The sequence below is a fragment of the Carassius auratus genome, unplaced genomic scaffold (genome assembly GCF_003368295.1).
Source record: "Carassius auratus strain Wakin unplaced genomic scaffold, ASM336829v1 scaf_tig00038905, whole genome shotgun sequence".
Lineage (NCBI taxonomy): Eukaryota > Metazoa > Chordata > Actinopteri > Cypriniformes > Cyprinidae > Carassius > Carassius auratus.
This window is the reverse complement of record NW_020526475.1, coordinates 1-19387: the sequence shown is the minus strand read 5'-3', so window position 1 is coordinate 19387 and position 19387 is coordinate 1. Positions and strand designations below refer to the sequence as shown.

At 32.6% G+C, this 19387-nt stretch overlaps 1 pseudogene; it reads left to right on the top strand.

Moving 5' to 3' along the window:
- Window positions 1-18156, top strand: part of LOC113083577 (plexin-B2-like) — a 43369-nt pseudogene extending 25213 nt beyond the window's left edge.
- Window positions 18157-19387: the final 1231 nt, after the last annotated feature.

Genomic DNA, 19387 nt, shown 5'->3' with positions numbered 1-19387 from the left:
CCTTTGTTCATGTTCGAAGCAGCAATGTGAATGAATCTTTTGAGTCAGTTGAATCTTTTCAGTGAATCATATAATGCACTATACAAAACTAAGCGATTCATTCATGAATTAAACTGATTCTGTTCTCGAGTTCAACTCTATGATTGCTAGTGATTACCTGGAAAAGAGCAACCAGCAAAGTCATACTGGTTTGAAACAACACGAAGAGACGTAAATGACACAATCCTCATTTTTGAGTGAACTAACCCTTTAACTAACTTTTCCTCAATGTAAAAATAACCAAAAATTGACAGCCTGTAGGAGGACGCCGGAAAGAGGCCTTGTTAAGGAAATGTTGAAGAAATTTAAGACAACCAATTAGCGAACCGCTACAACCAGCTGGCTACCCGGTGTCACACACCTGATTTAGCATGCGCATCACAAAGCTGGAGTTTAGGCTTTGGCAGGTGAGGTGTAGCGAATGTCTGACAGAGGGATGAAAGAGAAAAAGATATTGCTGTCACAGAACCCAGACACAACTAAACACGTTAGACGATATAATAGAAATAATGAACCTTTTGCTCCACTTGAGTCCAATTCGTACATCCCTATAAAAAGGCTTTGTTAGAGCTGATTATCTGTACCATAGACTGATGAAATTGAGCGATAGATAGATAGATAAAAACAGTCTAGCAAACGGAGTCAGGTTTTATGGTCATTATGCGTCTTGTAGTCTATTATTTGGAGGTTAACGGGTTGTCAGGTGCGGCTCAGGTGCGTGGGACGCACTGAAGGGGTTTTGTGTGGTCCGTAAATATGACAGATGTGTCCTGTCCTGTGCTGGGCTGTTTAATTGTGGGTTTCTCTGTGTCTATTGTTCTCTCTTTACCCAGGTACATTTGTCAAGCCATCCAGAGGCGTACAACCCCGGTCCAGGCTACAAAACCAGCGGCTACATAAATAAGAACCTTTTCTTTGACAAAGCCCAGGCACACTTGTACATCACCACTGAGAAAAAGGTACGAGGCTGGAGTCATTTATCATAGACGGTGTACTAGGTAGTGGCTCGTTGATTATCGCCGCCTCAGGAAACACATGATTGCGACTATTTCAGCGCATTGTGTTGTTACGCCTCCTGCTGGTGTTGAAATATATGTTATTATCAATATAGTGTACGTCCTGAGCTTCTGACCTTATGGTGGTGTAGTTCTAGTATTGAAATTATGTGCTGTTTGCGGTCTTCTCTGTAATTTTCTGCATTTAATTAGGCTCTAATCTTCATTTAGAACTGATTTACTTAAAAAAAAAAAAAACTACTTTTTATGGCTTTGACTATTTTCTCCTTGGGTCTTTTTAAAATCTGTTGAATTGCGACTGGTTTTGTACTGCATCCTTTAGATGCATCCTAGCACCACTGAGTGTGACTTTACTTTAATACTTTAATAATGTCATTGTTTTGCGGTCGTGCAGATCACAAAGGTGCCCGTACAGGCCTGCCATCTGAAGTCAGACTGCCAGTCGTGTGTCGCTCAGAGAGATCCGTACTGTGGCTGGTGTGTCCTGGAGGGAAGGTACCCAGATTTTTTGACTTGAAATTGTGCTTATGTCTAAGTTTATTACGTTTGAATCCACTGAACTTGACAAATAAAATGGGAATAAAATAAGTAATAATAATGAAATCTATTATAAATAAAATAATAATAATAAAACTGAAATATGCATGCAAAATAATATATTATATATTTATTTTATATTTATATATTATATTTAAAAATATATATATTATGTTTATTTTATATTACTCTGTATACTGTGTGTAGATTTATTTTTATTTAAACAATTTAATTAATAATTTTTACTGTATTCCTTTATATTCTTTTAAATGTGAACTGATTGTATTTTTTCCGATTGTTATATATTTTATATATTTAAATAGCATTTTTTCCGATTTTTATATATTTACAAAATATATATATACACAAATATATATAAATTTACTTTTTTAACAAAAAAATGCTTTGCTGTGTTCCTGTGGCTCAGTGGTAGAGCATTGGGTTAGCAGCATAAAAGGTTGTGGGTTTGATTCCCAGGGAACACACATACTGGTAAAAAAAAAAATAATGTCTAGAATGCAGTGTAAGTCGCTTTGGATAAAAGCGCCTGCTAAATGCATAAATGTAATCTACAATGATTTTATTGTATTATTTACAGAATACAAAATTGCAATGTTATGACTCAGTTATTGTGTTTTCCCTGAACATAAGTGTTGTATTATAATATTGTTGCATTTAATTGCATGAGGAGTGTTATGTTCTAATGCGTTATTGATTGTGTAGATGCACCAGGAGATCGGAGTGCAGCCGCGCGGAGGAGAAGAACGGTTGGCTGTGGAGTCCGATCCAACAGTGTGTGAAAATCGTCTCTTTCCACCCGCCAAATCTCAGCTGCTTGAAGTCCCAGCAGGTACCAGGCTGAGTGTCGCGGACACAATTACCAGAGCCTTATTTTTAAACCAGACTGCTCAGCGCTGATTATGAGAAAAAAAGCTGAGCATGACTCCCACACAATGAGGCCATATTGGTGAACAGACGGTGAAAACACAATGGGCGCCGATGGCGTGTTTCGAATGCTGTTGTAAAGGTGCTGCTGTTGTGTTTTGAGCGTGTATTCTCTGATTACGGGATGTGTGTGTGAAGAGGGGGCTTCTAGCTGACTTATTGAGAGAAATGTTGTTATTTGTTCAAGAACACTCTTATGAAATCTTAACAATTATTCAGTCACCTCACTGTAATCTGTGTCAGTGTAATCTCTATATATGTAATAGTATCAAAGAGTTCAGATTGAAATGATGGATTGTTTTGCTCCTTTCTCTCATATCAGAGTTGAGAGTTTGTTCAATGTCCCTCAGGTTGAGATAAACGTCCGAGCGCTGCCGGTCCTCAGAGATTCAGACCGTATCCACTGCACCTTTGGCTCTTATCAGAGCGTCGCCAGGATGGTGGACGGCCGAATCAGTTGCCGCTTGCCTGAACAGCATCTTATACCAGCGACACCTGCGCACCAGGGTACGTCACCACCCTGAATGAATGGTTTAGTACTCTAGCCCTAATGATGCTATCTGTTCCTGAAAGCATCTCATTTTGTATTATTTTGTATTACATTTCAATCACATGTATTTACAATTTTCATTCAATTATTTATTATTTCATTTACTTGGCTAAAGTTGTTAAATTGAAGTATGATGTGGCTTTTAAAGCAGTAATTTAAATAAATAAAAAATGTGATTGGTAATTCAAGATTTTATATATTATAATGTTATTACCATTAATACCATTAATAAAATTAATATATATTTTTTTATATCTATCTTTTTATTCTTGTTTTTAATTTTTTCATTCATTTATCTTTCCAAACATTTATTAAAATTATTGTTATTATTATTACTAGAATTTTTATAATTCATATAATGTCGCAGTCCAGTTCTTGAAATGGTCCAGAATTATGTGGGATTTAAAAGAATAGTCTTAAATCTTAAATAAAATTATAATAAAGTTTTTTAATTAATATATATATATATATATATATTTTTATTTTTAATAAAAAAACTTTATTATAATTTTATTTTATTTTATTATGAATTTTATATATATATATATAGTAATAAACAATTTTATTTTTATTTTATTAAAATTGTCATTTATTTAAACAAATGTTAAAAATATGCAAGTACAATGTATTTTGATAATTTATATTTTTCCTTTATTATTTTATTTTCATGCTATTTCAAACCTGTATTTTGTTAATATCATGAAATTTCACACTGGTTTTCAGCATTTCATAGTAACCATATCTGTCAAGCTACTAAAAGAAGACAGTCTGACTAATCTTCTCCTCCGTTTAGCTGTCTAATTTGTGAACGAATCACTATTTTGAGTTGTTTCTTTCACCTAAATCAGTTGATTTGCTTAAAAAAATCTGACGATCGCTTTAATTTCAGTCTGTCCTCATCCAGTAGTTCAAGTAATTCATAAAACTACTTCAAGTCCACTTACAATGTTCATCAGGACTTCTTAAGGCTGTTTTGCTACTGTATCTTTAAGACTTTGAGGCTGGTGACCTTTGCTATGATTGGTTAGCACCTTCTCCTGACCCTCTCTGTGCATTTGTTTCAGATTTCGTGGCGGTTCCGGTCCACATCTTTGTGAACGGTAGTGTGGAGGTGGCGTCCAGCGAGTACAAGTTCTACAACTGTGCAGCGACAGTCCGGAAAGCAGAAAATACGCCGTACGTTAGCTGTGTGGGCTCCTATTGTCAGCGAGTGTGTGTCTCCGCTTTATGCTGACACCAATGTGTGTATAATGAATACGAGCATCTGTAACGATGAGGTTTACTCATAAATTGTAATGCATCACTGAAGCTGGAATTGAATTTGCTTCTATAGAGACTTGCTTACGTTTTTTTTTCTCTCTCCAAGAGCAGGAAATTGCTTTCGTTTCTCATTCATTCATCACACATGAAAGTCGATCCCTCATCTCGTTTTTTTCCCCTTCTCCTTGTGTTTTTTAAGAGCTCTGGGACATTGCTGATGAATGAGTATTATTTGAAGTGCACCGGGACTATATGCTTTTACTCCAAACATTTACACACTGATGAACAATGTAACTAGAACTCTGATTTGAAACCTCTGCTTTAATCGCTCGGCGTGTTTCTCCGCAGATGCACTTCCTGTGTAAGCAGCGCTTGGGGATGCCAGTGGAACATTGTGGCTCATACCTGCACGGATCTGAGCGATGCAGAAACCGGCGCCAATATAATCAAACACAGACAGGTACTGAACACAGAACCAAATGAGCTCACACGCACCATTTTCTTCCTTTTTATCAGTATTACAGTCCATTACACGCCTCACTTAGTACACATACACTACTGGTCAGAAAAGGGTTTTTTGTAAGGAAATTAATACAGAAATTTTATAAGAATGCATTATATTGATAAAAAAAGTAAAACATTTATAATGATTATATATATATATATATATATATATATATATATATATATATATATATCTTTGAATAAATTATAAATGTATGCATATAGCAGACACTTTACAGTGCATTCAGGCTAAAAAAATTTTTTACTTAACATTTATTTAAATTTATATTTATATATTTAAGAAAAATCTTCTATTCAGCAAAGAATCCTAAATTAAAATAGATAATAGAAATATTAATTTTATAATAGAAATATTAATAATACAATAGAATAGAACAGAATAGAATAGAAATCAAATAGAAATAAAGATACCAAATAAATGCAGCCTTGGTGAGCATAAGAGAATTCTTTCAAAACCTAAAAAAATGTAACCAAATAAAACCCCTTAAAACCAAACCAACTTTTTACTGATTTGTACGATAACAAAGCATCATAAAATGTATTCAATTCTAAAAAATAATGCTGAAAAGGTGTTCACAACCATTGTTCTTCATTCAGCATTTTTGAAAGGAAACAGAAAGAAATGCATCTGCTGGCCATCCTTGAGTTGTTTGAACTGCCAGCGTTGTCATAATGATGTCATCTGTAAAGGATAATTGTTTATGAATGCATTTGATAACGTTTTAAGGAATGGTTCACCCAAAAATAAAAATGTGCTGAAAATGTACTCACCCTTAGGCCATTAATATCAGATTTGGAGAAATATGTAGCATTGCATCACTTGCATAGCAATGGGTCCTCTATGAGTGTTATTATTTTATTATAAACTCGCAGTTTTTCACTTCACCAGTCATTAACTGATGGACTGGAGTGGAATTAATTACTTGTGGATTGTGGTGATGTTTTTATCAGCTGTTTGGACTCTCACAATGACGGCACCCATTCACTGCAGAGGATCCATTTCTGAGCAAGGGATGTAATGGCACATTTCTCCAAATCTGATGTAAAAACAAACCCATCTATATATTAGATGACCTAAATTTCTCCAAATCTGTTCTGATGAAGTAACGAACTAATTTACATCTTGGATGCAATTATTATTTTTTTTTTTTTGCTGTACTATTCCTTTAAGACCAGGAATGTGCATTAGACAAATAAAAACATCTTCTAAGCATTGCAGTATTGCAGATTAGGATACGTGCTAAAAACGACATGTATGAAGAAGCACACATCGAGTAAACGTCTCAGTGATGTATGTGTGCTATCAGCACCATTGATTTAGGCCACTTTGATTCGTTTCATGTGATTGTCGTCTTCAACACCATACCCAACTGGTCTAGATGTTTTATTTATTTATTTATTTATTTATTTTCTCAAAACCATTTCTTGAAGCATACAGCTGAATCATTATCGATATCCAGTGCCAGTGATTTCAGAAATGGTCTCCACACTCTTTGATATTTGCTGCTTCCTGGAACAGCCACACATGGCTGATGAAATGGACACAAACTAAATGACTTTACTCTGAAAGTTTTAATGCAAAACGCATTAGCTGAATCAGCAAAATAAAAACGAAATGGAGGGGGAAAAATGGATTATATGCAATTATGCAATTAGACACAGTCGCCAATGTCAGTGAGTATATAATAGATTTCAGCTGTAAATAAACTGTTTTATTCATGCACGTCATCATAGTTAATGAGTTTTTCAGTTTCAATGGATGTTCATTAATTTTTGTCAGATGTAAATTAAAAATTGCTCAGAAAATTGCTGTGGATTAGTGTGGACTTCAGCAGATTCAACTTTCCTGAGTTCTCCGTCTTCTCTGTGTTCTAGAACAAGAGCTGTCCACGGTTCGAGAATCCAGATCCAGTCCTTATCCCGGTCGGATACAAAACCCGCATCAGTTTTGAGGGCATCAATCTGGACCCGTACAAGGTGACTTCTGTTTCTGCTCATCCTTCTATTTCAAGGTCACAAGACCATTCAAAGTCATTAAATCAATATATTTGTCTCGTTTCCCTACACGATTGTGTAGTATATTAATTAGGGCTGTTTAAGTTGATTTAAATGTGTTTGAATAAACCTCATGTGTTTATTAAGTAACCTAATAAATCACTAATAATATATCTAATATATATTAAATATTGTACATAATATAATATAATATGTATATTTTAATATATAATATAATATTTAAATTACAGTAATTATTAATTACATTACAGTTACAAAATATAAATAAATAAAAAATATGAATGAATACTAAAAGCATATATTAATGTTTATATTAATAACCTTACGCCTTTTTAAAATGATACAAATACATTTTATTTATATAATCAAAAAAAATTTAATGTAAAATTGACAACCCTAATATTAAGATATTCAGAGGTTATATCCATTGCCAAATTATTTTTATTTTATTATTATTTTTATAATATTTTTTTTATTTGTTGCTATTATTATTATTATTATCATTATTTATTAGAATTGTATTATATGAATCTAATTATTTAAATATATATATATATTGGAAATAAATAAAAAAAGTTCAGCATTTATGAAATTATTTATATATTTGAAATTGAAACATCTCCAGGACTTGACCAACTAATACTAGCACTTTCTTAAAAAAAAAAAAAAAACCTGGCTACGTGTTCTGTGCTAGACTAACTGAGACTTGTCATGGCACTTGTATACTGTTGTTGTTCTCTTGTTGGTCTGATTGCTTATATTGTTCTCATTTGTAAATTGCTTTGGATTAAAGCGTCTGCTAAATGATTAAATGTAAATGTGAATATTCTACACATGTATGTGTGTGTGTATAGTGGAACAGTATTAAGAACCGCTGCTGTAGAACGTTGACTATGAAACTTGTGAATCCATTAGAATCATTAGAAGACAGAATCATGATTCATATATGAACAGATTTTTACGTGCACCTAGTTTTCTCATCCTCTTCTCTAAAGCAGCACAGTATGGCCCCGCCCCCTTTGTTGCATGTTCCCAGGGGCGGGGGTTTATCTGGGTTTGTGACATCACCAACCCAGGAAGTAACTCGTTGTACTCCCTACGAGCCGTTTTTGTTGCCATTAAACTGCCAGAATTTTTAATTTCCGTCTGCATTGAACTTTCAGCGCCGCAACTTTGCAGATATTGTTTATACTCAAACAGCAACATTACACACTAACTAACATACAAAAAAATAAAATCATACAAATCGCAATCAACCACCCCTTTAAAAGATTTTTTGAAGGGAAAATACTAAATGAGAAAAAGATTTTTGTCCGTGCACTTAAAATGCATTTCGTGATCGGTTATAAATCGTAATTCAGTTTCCTCTAAACAGATCTGTCTGATTTTTGCTTGTACTTTATTTCCAAATTTGTTTCTCCATAATTTCCTATCCTCTTACCTGTGCATAAATGCATTATTTTTCATTTCGAATCGTGACACTTCAGGGCCGTGATTTCACCATCGGAACAGAGCTGATGAAGTTTGAGGAAGATGTCAAGACAGAGCCGGTTCCCTTCTACTCTTTCAGCGGTTATGTGGTTAGTTTCTCTCTCTCACACACACACACACACACACACACACTGATGTGTTTCTCTCTCTATCCACATTTTGATTGTTTTTCCTCTCCTGTAAATCTTTTTATATAAAAAGCTCTTGCTAAATGATACACAACCAATTACCAACGTAAAGAGACAGCTACCGCTCTTCTGGGAGTTTGAGATTTTAGCTCCCCCTGTTGGAAAGTCTCCAACCTGTACTTCATCTCTAGTGTTTAATGTGGAGAGAGCTGCACATACTGTTCAGCTGCATTTTGACGTCCTGCCAAACTGCCCATGGATACGGAGAGGATTTATTTTTTTACCTGAGATGAGCTTGTGTCCAAACGAGACGCTTCTGAAAGCGCGTCTGACTCGCTCTCTGATCTGTCTCTTCCAGTTTTCCTTTGACAAAGCTCACGAGACCAGCGTGCTGTTCCACGTAAGAGACAAAAAGACGGGAAAGAAAATCGACAGCAGTCTTAACGGTAATCACTCTCGCTTGCTTTTCGTCATTTACTCACATGAAAGGAGATATTTTGAAGAATGTGCTAGTTGCTCTTGTAGTGGAGTTAAGCTGAACGAGGGCAGAAGTTGTTAGGAAAAGAAAAGTACCATAAACGTTTCCTGAAATGGGATACACTATATTCCAAGTCATCTGAAGTCATTCAGTCGTTTTGAGTGATGAACTGATCGAAATGTGAGATGTTTTTACTTCGAATCTTCCCCTTTAAGGAAATGATTTGACTCTCATGAGCACTCAATGATCTGTCGGTGAGCTATCAGTTATCAGCTATCATATCAGTTTGGATATGATCATTTAGATTGGTTTCGTGAATCAAAAGAATGATTCATTCGTAGCTTAAATTCAGTTGTTTCACACTCAAAACCACTGAATGAGTTTAGAAGTCTTCACTATATACAGTAGCACACGAGTCACATGAACCATTTTAATGGTCCTTTTGTGTCTTTTTTTTTTAAGCTTGTAATCGACATTCCTTATCAATTATTACATACGTTTCTATTTTATTTGTTATATACATAAATTAATATGCAAAAAAGTCTTTAAAATGAAAAGAATTTTCCTTCCGGTTTGGACAGAAACATGAGTAAACACGGACAGAAATTCAGACTGTAAAATCAGATCAAAGATTTGACTCGAAAGAATGATTCATTCACAAATTGAGTTTAAAAACATAAGCAACTCAAATTCAGTTGTTTGTCACTCAAGAAGACGTGACCACAGTGCATGAGTTTAATTATTTATTTATATTATGTACCTTTTTGTGTAGTTGTACATGAGTAAACGATGACAGAAAATTTAAACTGGTTTTGTGAATTAGATCAACTGATTCATTAAAAATTATTCATTTACCTGTTGTGCTTCACTACTTCTCATATTACAAGTTCAGTTTTTCACCCAAAGCCAATAATTTATTTTATTTATATTATGTAAAATTCTCTGTATTTTATTTATGTAAAACATTAAATGCATTATTTATTTTATTTATATTATTCATCATTCCATTATTTACTTATTGTATTATTTATGCGAAACTGTTCCTACAGGTTTAGATATAACACAGAATTTTTTATTTTGGGGGTAAATTATACCTTATAAAACGGATTGTTACTGTCCTTAATTCTGATTGGCTGAGCCACGTTCAAAGCTTTTGTAAATTACTCTACAAACATACACCTTTTTAATTTTTCTCGGCAACCACAACTGATCCTGAAGAGCTACTTTGTTTGGTGGAAGGATACTGTTTTTATTAATATCATTACACTTTATTTTCTCTGTTTTATTTTGTGAACCTTACCACGTGTATGGAATAACCGGTTTATAAAAGCAATAATCCCTGTGAAGCCGTGGTTTACAGTGAATTTATAACAGCTAAGGGGGTTTTAGGCACTCCGCTTCGCATTATAAATTCACTGTAAACCACAGCTTCACGGAGTTATTGCTTTATTTTAAACTTTGTTATTTTTTTTTTTTATTGAAGTCCTAAGTTCATCTGGTGGTCTGCCTCTGGGTCTGTGTTTCAGTCACTCTGTACAACTGCTCTCTGGGACGTGAAGACTGCAGCCTGTGTAAGAGCGCCGACCCTAAATACCAGTGTGTGTGGTGCACGCAGACCAGCTCGTGTGTGTATGAGCTGCTCTGTGCCTCGAGAGAGCCGGACGAGTGTCCCGACCCCCAGATCACTGACGTGAGTCTCCGCTGATGGCATTTCACAAGCCAATAACCATAAAACTCTCAGATTTATGAAACATTTTCTGAAATGATGCTGTGATTTCGACAATCCTCAATACTCCGAACACAGCCTAGAAAGGTCAAGCAATAATTTATAACTTTCCTCATTCTCTTTTCCAGTTTTCACAAGTAAAAATCAATAGAAACCTTAATTCATGTTCTAGACACGTGGCTGAATTACTGCTGGGAATACGTTCACTCATTTAGAAAAGTTTGTCTTTTACTGTTGTTTTAGTGAGATTGGTCATCTCTGGTGGTTTTATAATGTGTTTCAGATCACGCCGAGATACGGGCCGCTGAGAGGAGGAATAGCTGTCACTATTAAGGGCTCGAACCTGGGCATCCAGAAGGATGACATTAAGAACATCACAGTGGCTGGAGTGCCGTGCAAACACCTGCAGGAACAATACTCCGTCTCCACCAGGTAACATCCGCAGAAGAGTCGCTCTCCCTGAATAGAGCGCAAAAAAAGTCTATGACTAAATGAATGGATATCATTTTTTTAACATGTGCTATTGAGATGTCTTTTTATTTTCTCTATTTACAGAAAATACATTCTTAAACCCTGATTTGTCATAATTGTCAACAAACGTCAAAATTAAAAAGACCATTAAATATAAATGATTAAATGTATAGATTAAAATAACTACTAATATATAAACATTTATGTATGTTTGTGTGTGTGTATATATATATATATATATATATATATATATATATATATATATATATATATATATATATATATATATATATATATATATATATATATATATATATATATATATATGTGTGCGTGTGTGTGTGTGTGTGTATTGTTAATGTATAATATATTTGTTATATATATGTTAAATATATTTATACACTACAAATATAATCTAAATGAAAGATTATGTATCTAAAATTAAAAAAAAAAAAAATAAATAAAATAAAATGATTGATCGCGATTAATCGGTTCCTAAATAAAACTTTTTGTTTACATAATATGTGTGTGTGTACTGTGTATATTTATTATGTGTATATATAAATACACACACATGCATGTATATATTTATGAAAAAATTTACATGTATATATTAAATATATTTTTATATGATAAAAATTATATGAATATATGTAAATATTGCTATACTATATCCTGTATGTGAGTGTATTTATATATACATAACTGAATATACACTACACACACACATTTATTATGTTATACATTTATAAAATTATATTTATTTGTATATAATTTAATTGTTTTTATTTTTTGTAATAAAACTTCCTTTAAAAAATCCTAGGAAAAACTCCGGTAACAGGGTTGAATTATTGAGCTTGATGAATGCCATCCTTGTTAAAATATTTACAAAAATGGATTGAAATTTTAAATTGTAATAAATAATAATATAATATATTATTTAAATACATTTGTAAATATAGTATATATTAAATATATTAATTGTAATGTTTTATTTCTGTTATTCACGCATTATGAAAATAAATTAATAATTTGCTTTATGAATGTATAAATGTATTAATTTACCACTTTTTACTTACAAAAATGTAATTAATTAATTACTTAATAATTTTCTAAATAATAAATATTTAATAAAATAGTAATTAAACCCCATATTACTACATTTATATATACTTATTATATATACATAAAAAAACAGGGTAACAGGGTTGAGTGTTTGAGCTTGATGAATGCGGTCCACGTTAAAATATTTATAAAAATGGACTAATATTCAAAATTATTAGGAATTAAATATAAGATATTACGAGGTTGTATACTTTTAATTATCAGATAAATTATGTCTGACTTCTGAGGTGGGGACAGGCCAAAATCATGCAGGGAGGGAGGGAGACAATTGATTTGTGTAAAACTATTTTTATGTCATGAAATAGTTGAAAAGTCATATACCGTATCTAATAAATAAACAATAGGATATCTTGATAATTCCAACGTTACTCCAGTATGGCTTCATGTTAGCATTTTCACATTTATACAGGAATAATTAAACAGGTTTGGTTACTGCAATACATCCCAACACTTTTCATGAACTCTCACAAAGTGTGTTCGGTGTTGAACGAGCGCTTTCATAAAATCAAATCCCTGCAGATCTCTGTGCTACCAAATGGCCTGATTTCCAGCGAACGTCCTGTTTGGGAAATCTGGTTCATTCAAAGCTTAATTAAAAAATAATTACCCAGAATTCAAGCATGTCAAAATGCCCCCAAGAAGGATCCAAATAACGTGTTTGGGAAGCTGCTGGAGGTGTCGTATTGTGCTTGAAATATTAAGCGTGCACAAGTTTGTCTTTGTGTTTTCCTCTTGTAGAACAATGTTGGATTTGTAGACGTTTGAAATGCGGGGCATGTTGTGTGGATTTGGGGCTTTTCTCACAGCAGTGTCAGGCTTGTCTGAGTCAGTGATTCTACATCAGGGTTCATCAGCTCTGTTGTGAGCGTTTGTGTTTGAAAAGGATCTTTCACAGGAGAGTTTGGCTTCAGAATGGTTAATAAGCTGTCAGAAGAGTGTGTTTGGGGAGGATGGAGCCAGGTTTCGGGCAACAGAGGACTGGTTCTCTGAGTTGGTCCCTTTTGGACGTAATGGATTTGTAATCTGTGGGACCGGTGTTAATTAACAGCATCTGTTCAGAATCAGCACTGATGTTTCAGGTTGGAAAAGTTGGTCCAGCGCTAACGAATCTGGTCTTTTGCCCATTTTCACCTCGTTCAGAATACATTAGGGTTAAAGGAATGTTCCAGGTTGAATATAGCTGAAGCTTTATCAAAACCATCTATGATTTGGTGTGTGCAGAAAATTATTCCACCTCGCCCTTCAGTCGATAGAAACTATAAGACAGTAATTTATAGATCACGTCATTTTTTAAATACATTTCTAAAAAGGATTAATTAACTAGTTCATTTATATTATCTACACACACACACATATATAATATATATATATATATATATATATATATATATGTGTGTGTGTATGTATGTAAAAATATTTATGTACAGTACAGACCAAAAGTTTGGAAAATTACTATTTTTAATGTTTTTGAAAGAAGTTTCTTCTGTTCATCAAGCCTGCATTTATTTGATCAAAAATACGGAAAAAAACGTAATATTGTGAAATATTATTACAACTTAAAATAATAGTTTTCTATTTGAATATACTTTAAAAAACAATTTATTCCTGTGATGCAAAGCTGAATTTTCAGCATCATTATTCCAGCCTTCAGTGTCACATGTAACATCAGTCGATCACATGATCATTTAGAAATCATTCTAATATTCTGATTTATTATGAGTGATGGAAACAGTTCTGCTGTCTAATATATTTGATGAATAAAAGGTTAAAAAGAACTGCATTTATTTAAAAAAAAATTCTAATAATATATATTCTAATAATATATCTTCTTTACTATCACTTTTTATCAATTAACACATCTTTGCTGAATAAAAGTATTGATTTTATTTTTAAAAAAAGAGAGAAAAAATTACTGACCCCAAATTACTGACCAGTAATGTATATTGTTATTACAAAATATTTATATTTTAAAAACATAGCTTCTTTTTTTTCTTTTTCTTTTTTTTAACTTTATATTCATCAAAGTATCTTAAAGTATCACATGTTCTGAAAAAATATTAAGAGGCAGAACTGTTTCCAACTTTGATAGTGAATCATCATATTAGAATGATTTCTAAAGGATCATGTGATAATGATCCTAAAAATTCAGCTTTGCATCACAGAAATAAATGATAATTTAAAGTATAATAAATTTAAAAACAATTATTTTAAATTTTAATAATATATCACAATATTACATTTTTTTCTGTATTTTTGATCAAATAAATGCAGGCTTGATGAGCAGAAGAAACTTCTTTCAAAAACATTAAAAATAGTCATGTTTCCAAACTTTTGGTCTGTACTGTATATGCATTTAATTATATGTAAATAATATACATGAAATAATAATGCATAATATTTTCAAATAAATTTGTAAATGTATTAATTTACTATTTTATTTATATTGCATATGTAAATAATAATTCAGTTATTAAATGTAATAATTTACTATTTTATTATACATGTATATCTAATAAAATAATTATGTGTATATATGCATTTATTTATATGTAAATATAATTCAATAAATGTATTTACTATTCTATTTATATTAGTTATGTAATATTTTTAATATTTAATTTATATAATTCATATATTAAAATTACATGTAAATAAAATAAACAATAAAATTTGGCTTAAAATATTTGTTTAGTGAATGTCTAAATGTAGTAATTTACATTTAATATACAGTTTAATATTAAAGTATTTATATTATTTATATAAAAACATTTAATTACGGTATATGTATTTGTATTTACGTATTACATGTATTATTTTTTTTTATTTATTTGTTTACCTAAAAAAAATGTTAAAACAAAAAAGCTTAAAATTCTACAAAAGGAAAGTGTAATTTCAGTTTGTAAAAAGTGATTTTCTTGCTTATGAACTATGTAACGCAATATATACAGTATACACTTCTTTTTATTAAAGTAGTAGTTGTATATTTTTCTGGCAGTGTGGTGTGTGAAATCGGCCCGGCCAAAATCGACAAAGCCGGAGAGGTGGAAATCATTGTGGGCAGAGGAAAGAAAGGCATATCCACACATCTGGTCCGCTTCACCTACAGGGTAAGTCACGATTCTACATTACCCAGCATGCACTGCTCACGCAGTAATTGAGTGAAACTCTGCTGCTGTGTGAGTCCACAGGAGCATCTCTCTGCGTGCGTCATGTAATGCTGGGCTGTTCTGTGTGTGGCCGCTGGTCTTATGCTCCTGCAGGCCTCATAATTATCACCGCTGACGGCTTTAGAAGGGTTTATTGCATCAGTTTTCAGGGAGACTGGCTGTCACAGTCGCTCCCGCGGGGAAACGTTGAGGGTGTGTGTTTGTTCGGCACACTCTCGGACAGCACACAGATGCATTTCCTTGGATTATGTAATCATTACAATAGGATGGTAATGCATGGGACGGCTGTCATTGCTGGGTATTTGCAGTTTATGTGCACATTATTACTTCAATATTGCAGTAGATATGATTTATTTGAATGAATAATTAGTTATATCATGTGAAATGGTGTGTGTGATATTATTTCACTAATGTAATATGAGATCTTCGTCTCTGTAGGACCCTGTAGCACAGAGCGTGTCTCCTGAACGAGGTCCTAAAGCAGGAGGAACCATCCTCACTATCGCTGGGGTGGACCTGGACACCGCTTCAAAACAAGACCTTCAAGTCATGGTGGGCGATGTGCCCTGCCGAGTGTGAGTGCATCATGGGAAATGCCGTTTCTGTCATTTTCTTTAGGTTTGCCCTCTTTGGTTCACTTGTGCTCTTCCTGTCTGTCAGTGAGAGCTTTGGAAAGCGGATCACCTGTAAACTGTCGGAGTATCTGGGCGATACGGTTCCGTCGCCTCACCTCACCGTCAGAGTCCAATACGGCAAACACACCACAACCAGCATCAGCACGGCCTTTCAGTTCTCCAGCAACCCCTCTGTGTCCGACCATCAGCCCAGGAGCAGCTTCATCTGGTCAGTTCTGCTCGGTTCCTCACCCACACAGCCAGTACATCATTACGCTTTCATCATTTGTACCCCCATCAATACTGCTTTTTGCTAGACATTATTTAAATAAATATTATTACAATTATTATTATTATTATTATTATTATTATATAATAATTATTATTATTTTGAGATATTTTAATTAATGTAATATGATAACATATATAGTGTTGTATGTGTATAAAAATGATAAAATATAAATAAGCATAAATATGCTAAATATTTTTATTAATTAGTTGTAGAATTTTTGTAATTTTTGTATACTTTAAATATATAGTTCATATCTGATTATATTGTATCATATATATATATATATATATATAATATATATATATATATATATATATATATATATATATATATATACACACACAATTCACACACTCAATTTTAATAATAGATTATATATACATATACATATATATATATATATATATATATATATATATATAATATATATATATATATATATATATATATAAAATCTATTATTATATAAAAATCTATTATTATTGTATATTATATTATATAAATTTACTACATATATAATAAATTATTAATTTATTTTTCTCAATTGCTAAATGTAACATTTACTGTTTTATCATATATGTATATCTAATAAAATAATTGTGTATATATGCATTTATTTATATGTAAATAATATAATTGAAATACATTTGTATATATATTAATTTACTATTTTATTTATATGATTTACACATGTATATGTATACATATTTTTCTGAATTGCTAAATGTAATAATTTACTATTTTACTATATATGTTTATCTAAAATAAATTAACTGTATATATGCACTTATATGTAAATAATTTATGTAAATAAATTTAATCTATTTACTTTGTTTTATTTATATAGCACGTAACTATTTACATTTATTAATTGTATGTGTGTATATGTATTTATACTGCATGTATTTTTATATTATAAAAATTATTATTCTTTTACATAAAAGATATCTAAACAAAAATGTTTCTAATTCTACAAAAGGCAAGTGTAATTTCAGTTTGTAAAAAGTGATTTTTTGGGTTATGAACTATGTAAAACAATATATACAGTAGTTTTGTGGTCCTCAAAAGCATGTCATACTTGTACGATATATTTTCCAGAGATATAGTATAGTTAAAATAGTTTGTATATTTATTTTTATAATTTTTTATTATTATAAAATATAAAATATACATTGTAGTATAATATATATAGAGATATATACACGCCTCAACATTATGTAAACAAGATTATTTTATATTATAATAATTTTATTTTATATAATATACATTTTATTGTACACTGCCCTTCAGCAGTGTAACAACAAGTAAAATATAAAAATATATTACTGTGTATTTCAGTGGTGGCCGAGCAATCCTGGTGCTGGGTTCTGGGTTTGACCTGGTCCAGAAGGCTTCTATCAGGGTGGTGGCGTCGGCTGGAGAATGGTCCACACAGACCGTCCCAGAAGAGGTGAGAAGGAGAAACACCAACAGCGGCTCTCGAGGGAAACATCACTGGCTGTTTGGTTTTCGTTTGATCGGTTCCTCTCGCTTGCACGAATCGCTCGGCTTCTGATTGAAACGATGAGAGCTGCTGCGTTCTGAGGCGCTCAAGTTACGAGACGGAGATTAAACAAGCATTTATCTAACGAAAGACTTGATGAACGCTTCATTTCATCTCTGTTATCTGAGCAGAAGCTTTTGTACTCCAGCCCTTCCTCAAGCGGTCTCAGTGCTTCCATCGCTCTTGCTCCATCTGTCTATCTATCAGATTTTCTGCCCCCACTTTTAGGGACTTTTGCTGCTCCCTCTCAGAATATCAATAGATTTCCCAGCTGCAGTGAAATCTGTTCCTCTGTTTTGCTGAGGACTTTCAGTCCATGTCATGGTTGGACATTAACGGGGGCTTCTGGGGAAAAAAATGCCAACAAAAATGCCAAATAAATTTTAGATAAAGGGACAAAAATGGCCCTTGCCACAGTTTAAATAAATATATTACTGCTGATGCAATTAAATTCAAATGTGAAAAATTATTGAAAAGTGTCACTTTGTGTAATTAGGAGCCCAGCCTCAAGTGATCTATCTGTTATATCTTTGTTATATCTGTATCTTCTTCTTCTTCCGCTCTTCAAGTCTATGGCAGCCCATTGAACTGCTTGTGAGAAAGTTATGAAATTTGCCGCACAGATTGAGAACAGTCTCATCATTCAGCATACCAAATTTTGGAGGCTCTACTCAAACCCTCTAGCGCCACCAATGGGCCAAATCTGCAATCATATTTCTGCTAATAAGTTTTGAAATATAAGGTCTAGAAGCAAAGTTCTTTTTTCATCTGATTTCCTGTCAAAGACAAATACATACTAACATTAAGACGTTAAGAAAAATTTTCAATTTTTGTTTATGATTTCTGAACAGTTGAGCAAAAATCATAAGGTGAGATGCATCAACCGATCAGCCGATAGCCGGTTATCCCTTGTCAGCCAATTTGAGCGTAGGCAATTTTGAATTTTGTTAATAAAATACTGAATATTACGAATGCTTTAGTGTATTGTCTCATAGAAACTGCTTGTGGGAAAGCTATGAAATTTGGTAACAGAAGATAGAAAACCATCTCATCATTAACCACAATGAAGTTTGAGTCTCTAACTCAAACTCTTGTAGCGCCACCAACAGGCCAAAGTTTCACTCATGTTCTGCTAATAACTAGATTGCTCTAAAAGCCAATTCCTTAATGGTTTTGTCTGTTCAAGCGAAATTGGTTAAGTTCGTCTTTAGAGCATTCTAAAAGTTACTTCCGTAAAGTGCATTAATGTATGACAAAGTTGTGCAAAAAATGGACATGAGAACTACATCATAAACAATAAAGTCTAGATATGAATGCATAGAGATCGTTTTGAAGTTTTTGCATAACTTGCATGACTCAGACTAGACCTAGGCATCATGGACCAATGTTTGTCTGTGTAGGCTGAATATGACGTGCTGTCTCAATTTACAGAAGTGATGTTAACACAGTCTCGTATTTTGTCAG